This window comes from Dreissena polymorpha, chromosome 11, assembly GCF_020536995.1.
Source record: "Dreissena polymorpha isolate Duluth1 chromosome 11, UMN_Dpol_1.0, whole genome shotgun sequence".
Classification (NCBI taxonomy): Eukaryota; Metazoa; Mollusca; class Bivalvia; order Myida; family Dreissenidae; genus Dreissena; species Dreissena polymorpha.
This window is the reverse complement of record NC_068365.1, coordinates 20,762,126-20,764,982: the sequence shown is the minus strand read 5'-3', so window position 1 is coordinate 20,764,982 and position 2,857 is coordinate 20,762,126. Positions and strand designations below refer to the sequence as shown.

Genomic DNA, 2,857 nt, shown 5'->3' with positions numbered 1-2,857 from the left:
TTCAATTGTCATTCCAATGTTAAAGCGGAAATTTGAAATAGGCATGTCTGTTAACGGCGACAAGCATGCTAATGTGGTAGCAAGTCGCTTTCATACAAACCAGTTAGAGCTTCATTATAATGAACAACACTTAAAATATATGGACTGAAACCAATATTGGCCATGTTTTACGATTTGACCCTGTTCGTGTTTAGTTTCATAAATAACATAATATTATTTACGTTTCTGATTTAATTGCAACTGATATCATCTGTGTAGGAATGTTTTATGGTTCAAATTTATTCTTTCGGTAAAAAAATGCTAATAATAGCTTGTTTTAGGGCTTTACACGTGGTCTTTGTTAAGATATAAAATTATATATATATATATATATATATTCACACATATGGCCAGTTACGGGGTCTCTGATTTAGAAATAGGTTATGGGGTTCCCACTTTAAATACATGTATCTCCATACCCTTTTTTATCCGATATTAACACGAATTAAGGTATATAGGGGTACCTACTATTATTATTGTATATAAATACGTCATTTATTTAACGTCTTATACAAGGAAATATATAGCGAACTTATTTGCGAGGTATATACAATTTCAATTTCAGACCTGATTGTGGTTTTCGATTTAAGACCTTATTGTGAGATTTGATTGCATTACCTCCCCTACACCCCCCTCATAGTAATTAAAGGAGCCTAGATTGCGGGGTTGTATATAGACCCCGTTTTTTATATTGACCTCGTAAGTACAGTCTGAAAACTACAGAGACCGCGTAACTGGCACTATGTATTGGTATATATATATATATATATATATATATATATATATATATATATATATATATATATATATATATATATAAGAAAAAGTAAACCACACTGAAGTCCCTATGGCATTATAGTGACCAGCCAGGCAGCCACAAACCGTATATGTACGGCTGAGGTCCATAAACAGTTTTTGGCTGCCTGGCTGGTCACTATAATGCCTTTAATTTTATTTTTCATGCAATTGAATGCGCAAACGATGACGTATATCGTGTGACATAGTTTCTCTTATTAAGGACATGTCGGATGTGTTTTTTTAAACAGTTAGTTATTTGTTTAAGGCATCGAACAAATGCACAACGTATTTTGGATTGTGCGTTTATCATACATAATGTAAACTTCGATAAGAATACAATAAAATACTATGATTTAAAATAAATTTCGATAATCAGATGGAAGTATAGAAAATGAAAGTGAATATCGTTTCGACTTCATTGTTATAAACATTAGATTAACGTTAGCATGGATGAAAGCGTGTCGTTTATTCTAAATTAAGTGTTTTTTACTCTTGTTGAAGCTGAAATCTAGTGTCAATGCTACTTCCATAAAACGCTTCATCACATTGCACATTTAGTGGTGTGTAATCCCGAAAAAAAATCTCTGAGGTGTAATATATATATATATATATATATATATATATATATATATATATATATATATATATATATATATATTCAAAATATTACGCAAGCGGATTGATCCAAAATAAAAATAAGTTGCTAATAGCATGACACTAACTCCTTTTCGTCCGATGTACGTATGTTTCAGTTATTATTACTGTTTGCGTATGCATTAAACTTGATTGATTAAGCGCGGCTATATTTTGAAAAACAATTAGCGTAAAATATGTTCCAAATCTACCAAAATAACATGATACACACTAATTTTATACAAACAAATATATTGTTATTTTGAAATATAAAATCACAATGTTTTTTTAAAATTCGTATCGATAACTTTTAATGCACATAATGATACATGTGTGTTATTACCTGGGTACAATTGAGCACGTGTTTCCGTTACAAAATCCAGATAATTTATACATCACCATCCTAATGTTACACATTGCTTTTTTTAAAGAAAAATGCGCCTTCTGTTGGTCTTTGACAAACTGATTGATAACACTTATTGGCGTCGCCCTGGAGGGCGGCGACTAGTATGCTATGCATTTTTTTTTGCTTATGGGAGGAGAAGTTATTTTACCGATCAATATATATTTTTGTTTTAAGAATATCCTGCATAGTGGTGATTGTTTGTGTAAATTAGTGTAAATAAGTACTGCATTTGTGCCTATAACATTTATTACAACATTTATTGCCAATAATGCAAAGCTAATTGTTTTAATGAATAACTGATCCACAACTGATCACAGGGGAAAGATCACAGGAACTGGGCAAATACGCGAAACTTTCTGGTTTTGTATAAAAATAAATGCTGTTTTGTATACAAACAAAACATAATCAAAATATATTTATTTTGTGGTTTTTCTAATTTGCTTATTTAGTGGAGAATCAATGTAGTACGATATTTGACGACCTATCGCGCAAACAAGTTTATTGGAAGGCGTAGTGGTACGAAAACGTACAATTTATTTGTGTATTAATAGACATATAATAACGATCGCTATACACAACTTCACCAAATAGCAGTACATAAGTGAACGTCAGCCGGAAAAGCTCAGTTGGGAGAGCGTTAGACTAAAGTTGTTTACGCAACAGTCATCTAAAGGCCCCCGGCTCAATCCCGGGTTCCGGCACGAACGGAACAGTTCGGCGGCTGACAATTTTGTCAGTCAGGTTAATAAATATAATTAAGCTTTATTTTATGTAGACATTTTAAAATCCATTTTCTACAATTGGACATCTTTATTTAAATTAATGGATGCAACGTGGAGACAACGTTAATTAAAATTTCTTACATCACTTAAATATCTTATAAAAAATACACGTGTTTTTATATAAACAAATACATGCAAACAACACATCTATTATCCATGTATTTTTATGGTTGTCTATCATAGGCCTATCCCTACCACA

The 2,857-nt window shown here is 31.6% G+C and overlaps 1 non-coding gene across 1 annotated transcript; it reads left to right on the top strand.

The window, feature by feature from the left end:
• Positions 1-2,487: 2,487 nt before the first annotated feature.
• Trnaf-aaa (transfer RNA phenylalanine (anticodon AAA)) lies at positions 2,488-2,577 on the top strand. The gene is given in 2 exon segments: positions 2,488-2,524; positions 2,542-2,577. It is a non-coding gene; the product is annotated as a tRNA-Phe (tRNA).
• The last annotated feature ends 280 nt before the right edge of the window (positions 2,578-2,857 follow it).